This window comes from Dama dama, chromosome 5 (assembly GCF_033118175.1).
Source record: "Dama dama isolate Ldn47 chromosome 5, ASM3311817v1, whole genome shotgun sequence".
Taxonomy (NCBI): Eukaryota; Metazoa; Chordata; class Mammalia; order Artiodactyla; family Cervidae; genus Dama; species Dama dama.
In genome coordinates this window covers 52,332,077-52,351,915 of record NC_083685.1, presented here as the reverse complement: position 1 = coordinate 52,351,915, position 19,839 = coordinate 52,332,077, and the positions used below count along the sequence as shown (strand labels likewise).

The 19,839-nt window shown below is 38.2% G+C and overlaps 1 long non-coding RNA gene across 1 annotated transcript; it reads left to right on the top strand.

Moving 5' to 3' along the window:
* The first annotated feature begins 178 nt into the window (after nucleotides 1-178).
* LOC133056720 (uncharacterized) lies at nucleotides 179-18,288 on the top strand. Its single transcript, XR_009692886.1, has 4 exons — nucleotides 179-1,330; nucleotides 1,896-2,727; nucleotides 15,658-15,848; nucleotides 16,029-18,288. It is a non-coding gene; the product is annotated as an uncharacterized LOC133056720 (long non-coding RNA).
* Nucleotides 18,289-19,839: the final 1,551 nt, after the last annotated feature.

Below are 19,839 nucleotides of genomic sequence, written 5' to 3'. Positions count from 1 at the left end.
CTCTCGCGAGAGGGCTGGGGAGCCGCTTCGACGCTGGCGTGGGCCCGACGAGGACGTGTGAGGTCTCCGGAAGGTTCGGCGCTGTCCTTGGCTTCTCGTTTGGGCTCCCCGGACTTGGAAGTGGAGGCGGGTCCTCTCGGCTTTGCAGCTGGGGGCCGCGGAGTCGGCCGCGTTCCCTGCTTCTTTCGGACGCTCGGGGTCGCGGGAGATGAGACAGCGACCAGGGCTGAGGGGAGCGAGGCGCCGCCAGAAGCCCGCTGGGCGCGGGAAACCCTTAGAGGCGAGCTCCGGGCCGCGCGGAACTTGAGTCTTGGCAGGAGCAGGGTTGTCAGTGAGCAGGCGGGAGTTCGAGGCCGCCCGCCGCCTTCGCGCGGAGAATTTCGTTAGGCGCCGAAGCAGTGTTCGGATATCCGCGGGACTCAGGTGCCCAAGTCCGGCGGCCCAAGAGAAGATCACAGGAGGGCCGCTTGGTGGCCTTGAACCCAGGAGCTGGCCTAGATGGCCTCTCTCATGAGAGTATAACCCACTGTGCCCAAGTTATGTCTTCTGCCTGAGTGACGATGATGTAGCCGTTGAATATTACGGAGCACACACAGTTGTCTTCAGCCATATATCCCAGGAAAATATTAATAGACGAGATCACCCAGCCTTAAAGAGGATTCTCTGGATCACTGAGAGTTTTCCGAGGAAACCTACCATACACTAAGTCATAGAAAAGTTCCAAAATGTGCAAAAATATTGCTTTTTGTGAGGAGTTTCATTTTCTGATAACAAGACTGGAGTTTGGGGGGTTTTCTGTTTGAGCGCATAGTTTGGAAGTTGAAGGACTATGGCGAGGAGGACATGGCATGCCTTAAATAGAATGAGGGAAACGACAGAGAACCAGAAGCCCTAGGAAAGGAGATAAACTGCTTATTTCAGCCCATAAAATGGAAATGTGGTCAGAGCAAATTAGTAGTAAAAGCTGAGCATGCCGAGCTGCAGCAATTTGCAAAAGCCTTTAATAGACAATAATTTCTGTTGCGGTAGAAAAACTTTATACAGTTACTGATATACCAAGTTATGTTAGCCAGGGGGAAGAAGGTTACACACCTGGTTGAACGTGTGTACCAGGTGAGTAAATTACATTTACTCCGTTTCCTGTTATAGAAACCAGAACGTGGCCTGGAAAATCCTAATTGTGACTTTAGTTCCATAAAGATAAATCCCAGAGACTACTAGAGAACCTTGGAGACATGCCTCTAATCTACTCCACTTATCCCATTTAAAGGTTAGCATCTGAAGATTTAATAACAAAAAACAGTTGAAGAATTCAAAGCTGGATAATCAGGTAATTTTAAAGGACGGTGAAAAAGCATCAGTGTCTTTGCACCACAAGACCCTTGCTCTGTATTTTTTGTATTCTGATTTTTTTGGCTTGGTCTTTTTCTTGTCTGTTTCTTTAGATCCTGTTCACATTTCATATCCTACTTCAAAAGTCTCATCTCTGAGAAGCTACTCCTGATTACTTCAGCTCAGAATGTTCTTGATTTATTCTAAATCTAGTACACTTGGGGTATTGCTCAGCAATACTGGTCTCAGCAGTACTGTCTTCGCTGTTTGTTTCATGATTACATGTTGTGCCTTCCAACTAGATTGTCAGCTCTTGACTATGGATGGAGAGCTCATTGTTACTCAGCAAATGATGAATAAATGAGTTTAGTGAGAAATTTCTTGTGTAAGCTTTGTCAGTTTGCACCCCTTTACCAGCTATACACAGTTCAGCACCACTTAGATGGAAAAATGACTGTAGACCCTTGATATTGTTACAAATAGTTTTGTATTTCCAGCCTGCAGTTTGAGAGATTGCTTATGTGAGTAAAGTGTATGTCACTTTTTTTATTGAATAATCCCAGAACCTCCAGGTTTGACTCTTGAAGAAGATGCTACTGTTGGGAAGAGTGGATGGATTATGCAGCCCTGTTTTCTGAGGATTCATTTGTTCTTGGAGTTTTTCACTGCTTGCTACCACTACCACTTGGCCTGAAAGTATAAGCATGTGACCATTCCTTTCCTTCGTATTTTACTACACAGCTGAGAAGAGACTGAATTTGGATCCTTTAGTGGTACAACTGGAATATTATACATAGTTTAGGGCAAGGAGGCTTATTTAAAAGTATTTTTCTAATAGAAAAAAGCTGGATATGAAAAACGAAATAAGGGTAATCTTATGTACAAAATACAACTACTTATGGTCAACTTTTATTTATTAAGAGATGCATCCACCCTGTGGCAGAGGCCATTTTTTAACTGGTCTTAACCAAAGAGTAGCTCCTAGAAAACTTCACTCTTTTTTAAGTTCAGACCTGAGTACAGAGGACAAGAGAGAGTTTACCTGCTTGCCTCTATTGGCACTACTGACATTTTGTGCCAGATAATTGTTTTTTTTGTAAATTTTTTGAAGTATGGTTGATTTATAGTATTATGTTAGTTTTAAGAATATAGCATAGTGATTCAGTACTTTTGCAGATTAAACTCTATTATAGGTTGTTACAAGATAATGGCTATAATTCACCATGCTATACAGTATATCCTTACTGTTTATTTTATAAACATAGTAGTTTGTCCTTAACTTGTGCCTCCTCTTTTCCCTCTATCTTTTGATAACCACAGGTTTGTTTTCTATATCTGTGAGTCTGTTTCTGTTTTGGATATACAGTCAGTTGTATTATTTGTTGGATTCCACATGTAAGTGATATCATGCAGTATTTGTCAGTAAGCCAGATAGCTCCTTGTTGTGGGCAGCTGTCCTGAGCATTATAAGATGTTTAGTAGCATACCTGGCTTCTACCCACTTCCTGCCAGTAGTACCACACCCCTACTTGTAACAACCCAAATCAACTCTAGACATTGCCAAATGCCCCTGAGGGGTATTAATGTCCCTTTCCCACTTTCACTGAGAATCACTGGCCTATATATGAGCTTTTCTGCTAATTCTGGTTTCCTGTCCATCCCATTTGACAGCAGGAATCATCTCTCCTTTAAAGACAGAATTCCAGTTCCCCAGAGAAGTATAGCTTTGGTCTTGTTGGACTCCACCAGATTACGAAATCACTGGTTAATAGGTATCCCCAAATATTTTATGAGAGATGAGTGAATGAGTGAAGTCGCTCAGTCATGTCCGATTCTTCACGACCCCATGAACTAGCCTACCAGGATCCTCAGTCCATGGGATTTTCCAGGCAGGAATACTGGAGTGGATTGCCATTTCCTTCTCCAGGTTTATGAGAGATACTACATTATAAATAACAAGGATTTTAGTTTTAGCACCTAAGTAGCAAATTACCATCAACATTTTATAGGTAAATTTACTGAGTTTCAGAATTCTTCAAGTTATATCTTCATAAATAGGATCATTGAGGATTTATGAAATTTAACTATCTATCTCCACTGCACTTGTGGTTGGGGCAGGGGAGAAGACTAGAAATTCTAGATGTGTTCAAGTGTGGAGGCAGACAAGGAGCTAAGTTAAAGGTGAGTGTGCCTGTGGCAGTGCCATTCTTCTTGATAATAAATTCAAATTATGAGTAAGCAAGACTTAAAAGTATTGGAGATATGCAAGATGCAGTCATGGTGGTCTTTGCTGTTTCCTTGATTTCATTCCCTTTCTCCCTCCTCACCTTTAGAATGTTTGATTATGTAGCATTCCCTGTATTTGATATAACAAAGGCAACCGATAATTCTGAAGATGATCTAAGTAACTAGGAGATTTAAAATTAAACTTTCTACCTTGAAGATGTAGTTTTTTAATGTCCACATTTATAAACATTTATTTCTAAATAACTACACAGAAAAGTCTCAATTTTAAGTTATACTGTCTGATACCAAAGCAATAAAAACAAGCTATTCTTTCTTTTTTCTTTAAGTAGAAGGAAAAAAGAAAATTTATCTACTATACTTGGAAGCTAAGAGGAAAATCTAATTCTGGTTCAAGGAGAAAAATCACAATCGCTGATTTACAAACTGTTTAGAAAGTAATGACAATGAGAACAATAAAACAATGTAAGGATTCAGCTGAAGTACATAAAGGAAAATCGCAGATCAATGTTTTAATACTAACCAATATAGAAAAATATTAGTAAGTCATATTAGTAAATATTAGTAAAATCATAGTAAAAATATGGTTTACCTATCCCTTATATAGTCCTTAATGTGTCAGACACTGTTGTTTTCTATAAAAATTAACCCATATGAAGCAAGTAACATTCTCCCTTTTTTATCAATAAAGAATCTGAGGCTCGGAGAGTTAAGTGTTTTCCTGAAGTTCACCCAGCTAATAAGTGATAAAGTCAATAACCAAACCCAGTCCTTTGATCACTACATTACACTGCCTCTTATCGTAAATGAGAAAAACACAAAGTTTTAAGGCACAGCAGGCAAAATAATAATAGTAGACAGCAGTGAATTAGAATCCAGAAATACAGAACAGATCATAAAACGAAAGAGCTGGTTATTTGATATGTTCAGTAAAATAAATATGGCAAAATAAAAGTAGCAAAGATTTTAACACAGGAGAGAGAATGTTAGAAATGAAAAAGGAGGGACTTCCCTGGTAGTCCGGTGGTTAAGAATTGACCTTCCAATGCAGAAGACTCAGTTTCAATCCCTAGTTGGGAAACTAATTAATCTCACATGCTGCAGGTCAACTAAGCCCGCATGCCACAACTAGAGAAGCCTGTGCACCACAATGAAGACCCAGTGCAGTCAAGAAAAATAAATGAAAAAGGAGATATACTCTGATAAAGGAAACTTTCAATATGAAAGAATACAAGTCCATGTATTCATAAAAATATTTTGTTGAGCACCTACCACATAACCTGCAGGCCCAATACATGTGGCTAAGGACATTGAAAAGATGCAGTTTGTGGAATTTGCTTGACAGAATACTGGAGAAAAAGGAATCTTCTTTACTCCAAGAAGATTTACAGAAATCTTGAGTCTTTGGCTGACTGCTTGTGACTACACATGCTAAATAAGTATGTGTAGAGTAATACTCTGCAAGGCCAAGCAAAGATCAACTACCAAGAAAAGAACAATTACCAGGGAGCTATAAATGGAAAAATTCCCAGAGCTGATAAAAGACTAGATGACTTCAGAGTTACCAGTTGGAGTAAATACCTTACTGAACACTGAGGAATTAAATAGAGACACCTGAAAGCTTATACGTTAGTAGTAGGGCTACATTAGCCCTAGATTAAAAGCTACTCTAGACGTAACCTAGTAACATTTAAAAACAAGCCTTGAAAGGATCAAACTGATCTATAAATAACTTCCTGCCAAAACAAGACTCAATACTTACATACATACACACAAGACAATCAGCAATATAATGTTTACAATGATCAGTATACAAAAAAAATCACTAGATGTGAAGCTTCAGAAAAATCTGACCCATAACCAAGAGAAAAATCAGTTGACAGAACCAGAGATGACAGAGATCACAGAGTTAGTAATAAGACATTTAAAAAGCTATATGAATATAATCAAGAGTTTACAATTAAATATGAACATTCTGATAAAAATGGAAGATATGTGGAAGAATGAAATTCAACTTCTGGAGATGAAAAATACAATATATGAAAAAAATTTTAAATCACTGTAGAACCTTAACAGCAAATTAGATACTGTAGAAGATTGGTGAACTTGAAGCCAGCAACTATTCAAACTATAGCACAATTTAAAAAAATAAATAAAATAAAATAAAAAAATTAAAAAAAAATAACACATAATTAAAAAGGCAAGAGTTTCAGTTTCATGGGGAACAATATGACGTGCTCTAATATACAGGGCTTCCCTGATAGCCCAACTGGTAAAGAATCCACCTGCAGTGCAGGACACCCCAGTTTGATTCCTGGGTTGGGAAGATCCTCTGGAGAAGGGATAGGCTACCCACTCCAGTACTCTTGGGCTTCCCTTGTGGCTCAGCTGGTAAGAATATGCCCGCAATGTGTGAGACCTGGGTTCAATTCTTGGGTTGGGAAGATCCCCTGCAGAAGGGAAAGGCTACCCATTCCAGTATTCTGGCCTGAAGAATTCCATGCACTGTATAGTCCATGGGGTCACAAAGAGTTGGACACAACTGAGCGACTTTCACTTTCACTTCAATATACAGAGTACCTCTGAGAGAGAGCAGTATTTGAAAAACTAATGCCACAAATATTTCCAAATTTGATGAAAACTATACTATCATAGATCTAAGAAGCTCCAAGAACCCAAAGTAGGATAAACAAAAAGAAAACATCAAAGCACTTTATGATCAATTGCTGAAAACCAGTGAGAAGAGAATCTCATAAAAGTGGCCAGAAAAAAATAAAACAATAAATACATAAGAACAAAGACTTGTCACTATATATCAGAAACAGAAAAAACAAGACAGTATCTCTAAAGTGCTGAAAGAAATAAAAAATCAATCTAGAATTTTTTTATGGAGCAAACTTTTCTTTCAAAACTTAAGGTAAAATAAGGACATTGTCAAATAAAAGCCAAGAGAATGTGTCACAACAGACCTTACGCTATGTAAAATATTAAAGGAAGTTCTTGAGATCAAAGGCAAATGATATCAGGTGGAAATGCAGAACTACACAAAGGGATGAAAAGCACCAGAAATGGTAAATATCTGGATAAATTTTAAAAGACTCCTTTCTAATTTTAAAATTTCTTTCAGAGTTGACTGTTTAAAGCAAAAATAATAGTGGTATACTATGGGGAGTATAACATATAGAAAAAATTATATGCCCATAATATCACAAAGAATGAGAGGGAAAAACAGAAGTATACACATACATATAATATGTATTATAGTATGATTAATAAAAGACTATGATGAGTTAAAGATGCATATTGTAAAACTTAGAACAACAACAGAAATGATGAAAGAAGCACAGCTAAGGTAGTCAAGAGTAATTAAATGGAATATTCTACATATTACTCAAAAAGGAAGCTAAGAAAAGGGAAGAAAATTTAAAATGTAGATTGGACAAATAGAAAACAAATATCAACTATATCAATAATTAAATTCATTGTAAGTGTTCTAAACTGTGCAATTAAAAAGACAAACCTCTCCAAATAAAAAAAGCAAGGTCCAATTATGTACTGTTTACAAAATATGATGTACTTCTTACAAAAAAGGCATCATCAACATAAAGACACAGGTAAGTTCAAAGTAAAATGATAAAAGATGTGCAAATAGAATAAAGCTGGAATACCTATATTATTGTCAGACAAAGTAGATTTTAGGAAAAAGAATTTGGCCTATCCTCAAGACCAGGGATAAAGACAGATGTTTCATAATAATAAAAGAGTCAATTCATCAAGAAGGTATAGTAACAAAGCTTCAAATTACATGAATTAAAAACTGACAACAGAAAAACAAACAAATCCACAATTATAAAACATTTCAACATTCACCTCACAGTTTTTGATAAGTTGATTTAAAAAATCAGCAATGATATGGAAGACTCAAACAATTTATCAACCACTTTGACCTAATTAACATTTATAGAATTCTACATCAAACAATGGCAGAGTACATATTTATTTCAAAACGCATATGGAACATTCCACCAAGATACACCATAAACTGGGAGATATTTTTTAAAGTTTTCAGTAAATTTAGAAATGACTGAAAGTATCAGTCAAGGTCTAATCAGGAAACAGAAACCACAGTAATTTGACCATGCAAAGTTTAATATAGAGAATTATAACTATGATGAGACTGGGATAACAACGGGTTCACTAGTAGAAAGTAAAGAGAACCCTAAATATTACAGAATATCAGATAAAAGAATTAATTACTACCCTTAGGGCTAAGATAGATTCCCCATGGTGCACCTGGGCCATGCCCCAACTCCAGGCTGAGATCCAGACCTTGCAAGAGGACAAGTTGTTGTGGTGTTGTTTAGTTACTAAGTTGTTTATTTGCTAAAAACTCTTTTGTGACTGCATGGACTGTAGCCCGCCAGTCTCCTCTGTCTGTGGGATTTCCCAGGCAAAGATCCTGGAGTGGGCTGCCATGTCCTTCTCCAGGGGATCTTCCTGACCCAGGGATCAAACCCGTATCTCCTGCATTAGAAGCAGACTCTTTACCACTGAGCCGCCAGGGAAGCGCATAGAGGACAAGGCCATGGCTTGTCAACTGACAAGCAATTTGCTTTGGTTCTGTACCAGTGAGGCATACTGGAAATCCACCTTCTGGAATTTATTGAAAATGTACCCTCTGGGGTACCAGAGAAAGTTGTTCATGGGTAGGAGTCTTGTGGGAGCCACTCTGCTCCAAAATAGTCTGAAGGTGGGGGGTCTGGGGGAGCTAATGAGTGCGGGAGAAATTGCCCCTGCTGCAGGAGCCTGGTGCTGGGGGACACACTTGTACTGCAGGAGCCGGGAAAGGAAAAGCTGCAGGCACTGCAAGAGGAGGGGTGCAAGGGAAGCTATGCGTGGTCCAAGTGCCCACCAACCAAGCAAGCAAGAATTAAGAAGGAAAATTCTTTCCAGCACTCTCCACTGCCATAGCTTAACGCTGTGCCAACTGGCAAAGGAAAAATATTTAAAGAGCATAGTTCCAGTTTTAGAACAGGCAATGAATCTAGGAGATAAAACAGTTCTTAATACTACTGGTTAAAGAAGAAAAAGCTTATCTGTCTTCTCTACAGATGCTGAAAAGGCATTTGATATTAAATTTTAAACCCATTTTTAATTAAAAATCTTTGATAAATTAGGAGTTGAATACATCCTTTACTAACAAAGAATGCCAAATATTTTCTTCTAGAAGCATGGCTGGTGAGGTTCTTAGAGGGGTTCTCCTCCTGTAGAATGGGTATAATCTGCCTAAGACATGCTCTGTTATTCTTAAGAGGTTAAGAAAGTCCTAAGGAGTCTCTTCTACCACCACCCATGCTCAGCCCAGGCTAATCAGCAAGTAGATATGCGGAACTATGCTGATATCAGCTGCAATGCTGATACACTGCCCTGGCGCAGTTGCCAGGTGGAAAGCCAAGCCTGAGAGTCCCTACTGAAACAAGATTCTCTAAGGGAACTGAATTCATTTCAAGTCTGTATTGCTCCCTGGCTATGAGCAGAAAAAGAAGCAAAACTTTCTGAAAGAAAACATCTCCAGTTTAGGTTAAGAGAACTCCCAAAATTAAGGTCAAGAAATGAGGTGAAGGGGATTTTCTGGCAGTCCAGCGGTTTAAGACTCCACTCTTCTACTGCCGAGTCCCCAGGTTCTAACCCTGGTTGAGGAACCAAGATCCTAAAGCCAAGTGGCATGGCAAAAAAAAAACAATAGAATAGCTTACAATCAAAGAACTACAAGCACCAAGAAGCCAACCTTTTACGAGTGAGTATATGCAGAAATAATATTTAATAGACATATAACTCCAAAGGCCATAGTAGTAGAACTGATAAAGTATAGAATATCTATGTTCCAAATATTTAAAAAAGTGAGGGATCTTCACGTTGCTGTACTGCTGAAACCAACACAAGATTGTAAAGCAATTATCCTCCAACTATTTTTTTTTTAAAGGACATAATCTGATTTTGGTATTGACCATCTGGTGATATCCATGTGTAGAGTCTTCTCTTGTGTTGTTGGAAGAGAGTGTTTGCTATGACCAGTGCGTTCTCTTGGCAATACTCTACTAGCCTTTGCCCTGCTTCATTCTGTACTCCAAGGCCCAATTTGCCTGTTACTCCAGGTATTTCTTGACTTCCTACTTTTGCATGCCAGTCCCCTATAATGAAAAGGACAAGTTTTGCGGGTGTTAGTTCTAGAAGGTCTTTAGGTTTTGATAGAACCATTTAACTTCAGCTTCTTCAGCATTACTAGTCGGGGCATAAACTTGGATTACAGTAATATTGAATGATTTGCCTTGGAAATGAACAGAGATCATTCTGTCATTTCTGAGATTGCATCCAAGTACTGCATTTTGGACTCTCTTGTTGACTATGATGGCTGCTCCATTTCTTCTAAGGGATTCTTGCCCAACTAAAAATAACCAGAATATGAAACTTCACTAAAATATAAAAATATAAAAATAACTAAAAATATGAAAGAGATAATTAAGAAATGGAGGCTAGGATGAGAGGGTCAGTCATATAACAGTAGTCTCAGAAAAGTAGAGTAGAATAAAGAAGAGGCAGTAGTCTCCCCTAACATTTTACAAAACTTTTCAAACATACAGAAAAGTTAAAAGAATTGTGGAGTGAACACTCATATATACAACCTAAATTCTAATTAATATTTTGTTACATTTGCTATCTCATTTAAAGAATCTGCCTGCCAATACAAGAGATGCAAGAGACACCAGTTTGATCCCTGGGTCAGGAAGATCTCCTGGAGTAGGAAATGGCAACCCACTCCAGTATTCTTGCCTGGAAAATTCCAAGGACAGAAGAGTCTGGTGGACTATAGTCCATGCGGTCGCAAAAAGTCAGACATGACTGAGCATGCACGCACACATTCATTCTTTTCCCCATCCATCAGTGTGTTTTTGCTTGGTAGGTTTTTTTTCCTGGTGCATTTTAGAGTAAGTTGCAGACCTCATCCCTAAAAACTTCAGTGTTTCCATTAACTAGTGTTCAATATTGTTCTATAGTTCTTTTTTTCCCCCTAGGTAAATTTTACATATGGTAAAATGCACACATCTTAAATGCATCACTCACTGAGTTTTTATAAGTGCATATACAGTTATAACTTGGAGGAGGAAATGGCAACCCACTCCAATATTCTTACCTGGAGAATTCCATGGATAGAAGAGCCTGGAGGGCTACAGTCCATGGGGTCACAAAGAGTCGGACACAACTGGGTGAGTCACACACACACGTATACAGCTATAATGCAAAATCATATCAAAAGACAGAACATATTCATCACCCCAGAGAGTTCCCTCAGGCCTCCTGTCAGTCAACCCCTGCCCTCTATCTTCACTGGTTACTAGTGTCCTAATGAGATTAAAAATGTAATAGTTAGCAAATATTTAATATTTATTAAGTTAATTAAATATTTATATAAAATATCATGCAATATCAAATATTATAATATATATTCAATAAATATGTACATATTTATCTTTTGCAGAAAGGATGAAAACAGGTACCTGCTGTTTTAAGAATCACAACATAACCAAAGCAGGATAAATAAAAAGAAATGCATAATGACACATAGTAAACGAATGAAGAACTCTTAAGACCTTAAAAGCAGCCAAAGGACAGACCACTAGCAGAAGAACAATTAAAATGACAATGGATTTCTCAGCATTAATGGAAGCCAAAAATTAATGGAATAATAGCTCTCAAGTGCTGAAAGAAAATAGGTCAGCTAGAATTGTGTACTCACCCAAACTATTGTTCAAGAACAAGAGTAAAAAAGAAATATTTAAGATAAAGGAGAACTGAGAGTTTACCTCAGAGACTTGCATTAACGGAATCCTAAATGATACAAGGGAAGCAGTGTTTCAAACAGGTTAAGAATATTTACTTTGGACACTGACTGGTGTGAGGCCCTGTTCAGCCATTTGCTAGTTGTGGGACATTAGGCAAGTGAGTTAACAGCTCTGTGCTTCAGTTTTCTCATTTGTAAAATGTTGCCAGTAACAGTACACACCTCATGGACTTGCTATAAGAATTGAATCAGTTAGTAGAAAATAGCAATTAGAACAAAGTCTGACATAAAGTGAGAACTTTAAAAAATTTTTTACAAGGGAATTATCCTAGAATAGTCTGAGATGCAAGACAGAACTGAGAGTGAATCAAAGGTAAACAAACTTGTCAATCTAGTTCAGTTCAATTGCTCAGTCGTGTCCACTCTTTGCAACCCCATGGACTGCAGCACACCAGGCTAAACACTGTCTAAAAAATGTGTGATCTGTGAGGTTTAAAAAATGGACAGAACTAGTATCTTGAATAATAATAGCGTGTAGGTGTTGGAAGAGTAGTCAGTGGAGTTAAAATGATTCTAAGATCATTGTTTTGTTTAGGAGAAGGGTTAATATACTGTTTACATTTTGTTAAGTTAGAGGTACAAGAAAACATCTAAAAAGAACAAATATAGAGTGTACGCATTCCAAATAAAGAGAGAAAAATGGAATTTTAAAACTCCGAACAAAACTTAATTAAAAAAAAAAATTCCAACAAAAGGCAAAAAAAAAAAAAAAACAGCTCAGAAAAAGTAAGGTAAACATAAACAAAAAGGATGTAGAAATAAATTCAAATACATCAAGAATCAAAATAAATATATATGTATTAAAATTGCTTTCATTCCAATCCCAAAGAGAATGTTCAAACTACTCTACAACTGCACTCATTTCACATGCTAGCAAGGTTATGCTCTGCTGGTTTCAGGAGTATGTGAACCAAAAACTTCCAGATGTACAAGCTGAGTTTAGAAAAGGCAGAGCAACCAGAGATCAAATTGCCAACATTCATTGGATCATGGAAAAGCAAGGGAGTTTCAGAAAAACATCTATTTCTGCTTCATTGACTACAGTAAAGCCTTTGACTATGTGGATTCCAATAAACTGCAGAAAATTCTTAAAGAGATGGAAATACCAGGCCACTTTACCCATCTTCTGAGAAAGCTGTATTATGGGTCAAGAAGCAAAAGAACCAGACATGGAACAACTGACTGGTTCAAAATTGGGAAAGGAGTATGACAAGGCTGTATATTGTCACCCTGCTTATTTAACATCTATGCAGAATACATCATGCAAAATGCCAGGCTGAATGAATTACAAGCTGTAATCAAGATTGCTGGGAAAATACCAACAACTTCAGATACACAGATGATAATACTCTTATGGCAGAAAGTGAAGAGGAACTAAAGAGCTTCTTGATGAAGGTGAAAGAGGAGAGTGAAAAAGATGGCTTGAAACTCAACATTCAAAAAACTAAGAACATGGCATCCGGTCCCATCACTTCATGGCAAATAGAAGATGAAAAATTGGAAGCAGTGACAGATTTCATTTCTTGGCTCCAAAATCACTGTGGACAGTGAGTAACTGCAACCATGAAATTAAAAGACACTTGCTCCTTGGAAGGAAAGCTATGACAAATCTAGACAATGTATTCAAAAGCAGAGATATCACTTTGCCACAAAAGTCCATATAGTCAAAGCTATGGTTTTTCCATTAGTCATATATGGATGTGAGAGTTGGACCATAAAGAAGGCTGAGCACCAAAGAATTGGTGCATTTGAATTGTGGTGCTGGAGAAGACTCTTGAGAGTCCCCTGGACTGCAAGGAGATTAAACCAGTCAATCCTAAAGGAAATCAACCCTGAATATTCACTGGAAGAACTGTTGCGAAAGCTGAAGCTCCAGTACTTTGGCTACCTGACTCCAAGAGCTGACTCATTGGAAAAGACCCTGATACTGGGAAAGACTGAAGGCAAAAGGATGGATGAGATGGTTTACACAGTATCACTGACTCAATGGAAGTGAATCTGAGCAAACTCTGGGAGATAGTGAAGGACAGAGAAGCCTGGCATGCTACAGTCCACGGAGTTGCAAAGAGTCGGACACAACTTTGTGACTCAACAACAACAACAATTAAAATTACCAAAGATGGAGACTGAAATTTTTATTATTTATTTATTTTGAAATTTAAAAACAAATCTAGCTATATGCCACATAAAAAACATTCAATTTCAGGGAACTGTTTCCAGGATCCCCTAAGGATACCAAAATCCATAAATGCTCAGTGCCCATATATAAAATGGAGTTGTACTTGTATTTAACCTAATACATACATCCTCCCATACACTTTAAATCATCTCCAGATTACACATAATATCTAACAGAAAGTTAATGCTATGTAAGTATTTGTTAGCATGTGGCAAATTCAAATTTTGCTTTTTGGAACTTTCTGAAAATTTTTTCCCAAAAATTTTTGATCTGAGGTTGGTTGACTCCACCAATGCAGAGCCCCCAGATAGGGAGTGCTGATGGTATATATAAGGAAATGGTTTTTCAGACACAGGGAAAAACAGCTGCAAAGCCCCTGAAGCAAAAACAAAGTTCAAGGAAGGCAAATACTAAAACTTTTAAAATTTGTACAGAATCAATGTTTGTTTTTCTTTCCAAGTGAAATACAGAACCCTTACCACCACATAGGCCCATTTATCTTCTCCCCTTTATGTTCTAGTTGTCATCAATTACATCTGCATACGTCCCAGGCAGCACTGTAGTAAAGAATCCACCTGCCAGTGCAGGAGACGTAAGAGACACAGGCTCAATCCCAGGGCCAGGAAGATCCCCTGGAGGAGGGCATGGCAGCCCACTCCAGTATTCTTGCCTGGAGAATCCCACGGACAGAGGAGCCTGGTGGGCTATGGTCCATAGGGTAGCAGAGTCGGACACAATTGAAGCGACTTAGCACGCAGGTCAAAAAAAGCCCTTCAGACAAAGGTGTAATTTTTGCTTTTAACTTCAAGTAAATTTTATAAACTCGAGAATAATCTCCCATATTTATACAAATACTTACCATTTCTCATGCACTTTCTTCATTCCTGATGTTCCAGGTTTTCTCCTAGTGTCATTTCTCTTCTGTCTGAAGAACTTCTTTTAGCAGTTCTCTTAGAACAGACCAACTGGCAATGAGTTCTTTTAGTTTTTCTTCATCTGAGAAGGCCTTTATTTCACCTTAATTTCTGAAACATATTTTTACTGCATATACTATAATGTGTTGACCATTCTTCTGCTGTAGCACTTTAAAAATGTGTTACTTCCTTCTGGACTGCATGGTCCCTGTTGAGAAATCTATAGTAATTCAAACTGATGTTACCTTGTAGTAATACATTGCATTTCTCTGGCTGCTTTCAAGATTTTTCTTTGTCTTTTTCAGCATTTTGATGAAGATGTGTCTGGACACAGATTTATGTTCTTTATGTTTTGGCTTTGTTGAGCTCCTTGAATTTATAGGTTTATATCTTTTGCCAAACTTGAGACTTTTCATTCATTATATATTCAAAAAAATTTCAACACCTTTTGCTATTATCCCACGGGTCCCTGAGATTCTATTCATTATTTATCCAATTTTTCCCCCCTCTATTGTTCAGGTTGGATAATTTGTGTTGATGTTTTCAATTTCACTGACACGTTCCTCTGTCATCTCCTCTGCTACTGAGACCTTGTGGTGAATTTTGTAATTAATTTTGGCTATTACACTTTTCAATTTTAAACTAAACATTTGTTTCTTTATATTTTCTGTTTCTTGCTGATACTTTGTATTTTTCCATTGGTTTCAAAAGTGCTTTTTTTATTGCTTGTTAAGAGGATTTTTAAAACAGAATTCAGAAATTTGAAAGGTCTGGCATTTTACTTAGAAGTTAACAAGTTAGGCTGTTGCAGTTTAATGCATAGTGGGGAAGGTGTGAGTCTCGTGAATCACAGACAAAGGACAATTTATCACTCACTGCAGTAGTGGGAAGTAGAATATCAGGATTTCTGACAGTTTCCTGGATCCCAGTTCCTACCAAGTAATGCCAGGAGGATCAGGTGATACCTGTGTATGCAGTGAGTTTCCTGATAGGAGAGGAACTTTATGGGGGAAACTCCAGTTTGTAATAAAGGACTAGCAAACCTATCCAACTGAGTAATGGAGAGAAACTCATCCTTTTTATTCTAGACAGCAAACAAATCTCCCCTTGGGCCCAGAGGAAGGCATTATCTCTGTCTTCTAAGGATGTTGGCTACACAAACATCCCTGAAAAAATCAGGAAAAAGCTCTTAATGCCCTTGCCCAAAAGACATGCAGAAACACAAGAGATCAATGGAGAGCTGTCTTCCAACAAGTGAGTGCTTCAGAGCCTTTGTCAGGTAAGGCCATTATCTGTGTTCCCTCAGCACTGACATCTTTTTTTCCCATGTGAATTGAGATTTTCCTGTTCTTCGTATGCTTAGTAATTTTAGATTGCATCCTGGACATTTTGATTCTTCTGTTTGGAAACTCTGTGTGTTGCTTAAATTCTATTGAGAATGTTTACTTTCTTGTTTTAGCAGGCTTCCCAGGTATCGTTAGTGGTGAAGAACCCACCTGCCAATGCAGGAGACCTAAAAGAAATGGGATCGAACCCTGGGCAGGAAGATCCCCTGGAGAAGGGAATGGCAACCCACTCCAGCATTCTTCCCTGGAGAATCCCATAGATGGAGGAGCCTGGCGAGCTACAGTCCACGGGGTCGCAAAGAGTCGGACACGACTAAAGTGACTGAGCACACGCACACAACCTGGGTAGATTCAGGCTGTAGTGTAAGGCATGCATTCAAAGGAACTAGGATTTTCGAAGGAAGGGGAAAGGTTTGGAATTGGGAGCAAGCAGGACCTGAAGGATTTAAAGCAAAACAAAACAGCTACAACTTGAGAGTATTGAAAGGAAACAATATTACAGGAGATTACTAGGTTTGGGGTTAGAGTAAGAAGATAAAGGGAATGTTTAGAAAAGCTGTTAAGGATAATAGGGGATTTGACGGATAACAAGCACAATGAAAGAATCAAAACAGATTAAGAGAAGTGGGAAGTTAGGCTAGATTAAAACAAAGAGTTATGGGGTGAAGGATCTATATGTCAGGGCTTCCCTGGTGGCTCAGTGATGAAGAATCTGCCCCCCAAGGCAGGAGACGTGGGTTTGATCCCTCTTGCGGGAAAATCTCGCATGCTTTGGAGCAACTAAAGCCTGTGTGCCACAACCACTGAGCCTGTTTTCTAGAGCCTGGGAGCCTCAACTACCAAAGCCTGCAGACCCCAGAGCCCGTGCTCCACAGGAGAAGCCCCCGCAGTGAGAAGCCCTCACCTGGAGAGCAGCCGCTGCTCAGCGCCACCAGAGAAAAGCCCACACAGCGGCGGAGTCCCAGCACAGCCACCAAAGGAATAAAGTTATGATTTCAAAACGCTGCATGGTGAACGTGACCTGTTGAAAGAGGCAAATAGGCATGAGGTATGATGGAATTACTTCTAATTTTTTTAGAAAGGAAATTACAGCCGGTTGGATTATTCTTTCAAACAGCTTCTAGCCTGTAATAATGGTCTCTGGGGATGGTCCCCTTAGGCAGTTAATACTGGTGAAGCAGGTAGATCCTGTGATTTGGGAGGGGAAGGGAAAAATAGACTTGCCAAGAGCACACTGAACTCTGTGAACCGCTAAAATCCACTTGGGGTTGCGGCTGGAAAGACTTCTGGAGCCATTATTTAAATCTTTGAACACTGACAGTGCGGAACACGGTCACTGAAAACCCTGGAAGCCTCCTTTATAGACTGAATCTTTGGTGTCATTGTCACTGGACAGACAATCTTCCAGGACCATGGAGACCCTGCTGCGGGGTGGGGTGGCGGGGGGCATATGATGATATAAATATCTACTGGGAAAACCCAAGAGAAACAACATCATTTTAGGTCTCTCCTCAAACTTCAGCTGATCAGAGGGGGCTTATTTAAACACATTATCCAAAACCGTGTTTTTTGTGGTCAGTTTCCCTCCTCTTACTATGCTTTCCCACCTTCTTAGCACTTAGCACCTCCTGTCATATTTCTTTGGTATTTTCTCTCAGTAGAATGTAAAGATCTTGAGAACAGATTTTTTTTTAACTGCTTATTTCCAAGACTCAGAATATTGCGTTGCATACTGTAGGCACTCAGTGAGTATTTACAAAATGAGTGAAAGGATAGATAAGAGTATTAGACCCGTTAAATGAGTTCAGTAACATGGCGAACTACAGAATCAATAATCCTGAAATTAATAGTGTTTCTACATACCAACAAAAGCCATTAGAAAAATATTTTTATAGATAGTATTTATTCACAGCAGCAACAACAAAAATATCCTGAAGCAAATTAAATGAAAACTAAACAACACTGAAATTTTTCTGACAGAACTGAGTGACTAGAGAAGTATACCATACTGCCGGATGGAGAGACAAAATATTGGATGATGCAGACTCCACCCCCCCAAATTAACCTGTAAATTTAACACAGTATCAATCAAAATCCCAGTGAAATTTTTAGGGGAGACAGAGGGGCAGAATTTGATTAAAAGATTTAAAATTTCATCAAGAAGAATAAAGGCTTTAGATAGTCAATTAAATTCTGAAGGAAGGCACTAATAAGTGACCTTGCTCTATCAGATGCAAAAACAAAAAATAGAGAAAAAAGGGGGTGCACAACCCAGGCATTTCGCTTCTGGAAATTTTTCCAATCAGTGTTTGCTAAGTAGAGGAAAATTCAAACAAATCATGGTTTAAACAAATACCTGTGGAATACCATGGAACTTTTAAGAATGATGATGTAGAACTACATCAATTGCTATGGAAAATGTTCACCGTATAGTTTTGTGTTTTAAAAAAACTGATTACAAAACAACATATGTTACCCCATTTCTCATAAAAAATTGAAAAATAATAATTTAAATGTATATGTGAAGAAATAACCTGGATGGAAGGTTATACATCAAAAATTTTAAAGGTATTTCCTTGGGAATAGAGATTATGAGTGATTAAACTTTTTTTTTTTTATACTGAAAAAATTAGGACGTTTCCCCCAAAGTGGCAAGTCCGTAAAACTCAGTACTGCCACCTGGTGGCTGCCATAGGAAGATTTCTTATTTCTTTCCTATCACCTTAAACAACATACATAACAAACATCGTAACTATAAAGTTGTAAAGAAATCTGCAGTATCACTTAGTTCTATCGATCCTTTTACAGCTGAGGAAATAAAAGGCAAAAATGTTTAAGCTGTCAGTCTAGAGTCACACTGATAGTGAAACTTATTAATAGTAACAAACTCTTGTGGAGCCGTTTGGCTAAGTACTTTATAGACTGACTCATTTTAATCTTATAGGAACCTATGAGGTAGTTCCTATTTTTACTCTCATTTATCCCTATTTAACAAATGAGGATCCTAAGGCTCAGAGAAAATGACCTACTTGAGGTTGCCCATTCGGGGCAGAGCAGGCATTCTGAGGTCCACATTCCTCTCCGGAGCCTCCACTAAGGTGGCATCTTGGCCTCTGAATTGTCCCTGCCCTTTCCATTATATCCCACTGCCTCTTCCTTCAGTGATTTTGGTGGGAATTCTTAAATATGTCCAGGGTTAAATTCCTCCAGGTTAAAAAGAGTATAAACATTAAGGAGAGCAATATAAAGGAACAGAGTAGCCCTACCCCCAGCTGCTTGTAAGAATCTTGTCCAGATAGAAACAGACTTACTTTACATTGTTCCGGGGTTCAAATACTAAGGAATCTTGGGACTATAGATAGGCTTCCCTGGGTTCCCCTGCTCTAGCTTTCTCCACGGTAATGTTCCCCCTCTTAAGTTTTCATTCACCAGAGCTGAAGAGTTACCATCACAATATGCACTTGTTCATGAACTTCTTCCCCTCTCCTAGCTCTTGCCCAGGTTCTTAGAGGAAATAGTCTCTAGCTCTGGATCTATCTTGTGCATCAAAAAAAAAAAAAAAAAAGGTATATGTCCTAATAAGTGCAAAAATTGTACTCAGGATGAATCTTCAGAAAGTAAGATTAGAAATGTGAAATAACTAGTGCCATTAGCTTCTGAGAGCCTTGAAAACCTAAAAAGTCTTTCAGAACTGCTCCCAAAATGATACATACCTTTGAATTATCATCTAATTAAAGCTGACTTTTCTTAAGTACCAGTTTGCTTCACAATAGATCAAATATTTTAATTTGATTAAACTTAGTACTAGTGCTATAAAAGTGTTATTTTCTAAGTTAGTGACAACAGCTTAGTTGTTAAATTAAAATTCACAAATAAGATGACTTGAGTAAACTATTAAATCTAACCTAAATTACAATTTTTATC